This window comes from Tupaia chinensis, unplaced genomic scaffold, assembly GCF_000334495.1.
Source record: "Tupaia chinensis unplaced genomic scaffold, TupChi_1.0 Scaffold000386_1, whole genome shotgun sequence".
NCBI lineage: Eukaryota > Metazoa > Chordata > Mammalia > Scandentia > Tupaiidae > Tupaia > Tupaia belangeri.
The window spans coordinates 2321536-2321838 of record NW_006159888.1 but is presented as its reverse complement, the minus strand read 5'-3'; positions in this window follow the sequence as shown (position 1 = coordinate 2321838).

Genomic DNA, 303 nt, shown 5'->3' with positions numbered 1-303 from the left:
TGAAGTCTTCCTTTCACCATGCACGCTGGGACGGAAGCCCTCAAATTTGAGGGTTTAGGATAAAGTTCAAGCTACTCGGGAACATCAAGATAAATTTTACTGTGCAACAGTGCTTTCAATAGAAGGACTTAAAGGAGTAAGTCCCACAGCCCAAATCCGGAAAAAGGTTAATAACCCAATCTGGCTTCAACAGCTGCCGGTTCTGGAGTCTCAGCGAGGCGCCACACACCTCCCCAGGACCTCACCGACGCGGCCCGCCGCGCTGCCCAGCTGGAGCAAAGGAAGGGGGCGGGGGCTCCTCCG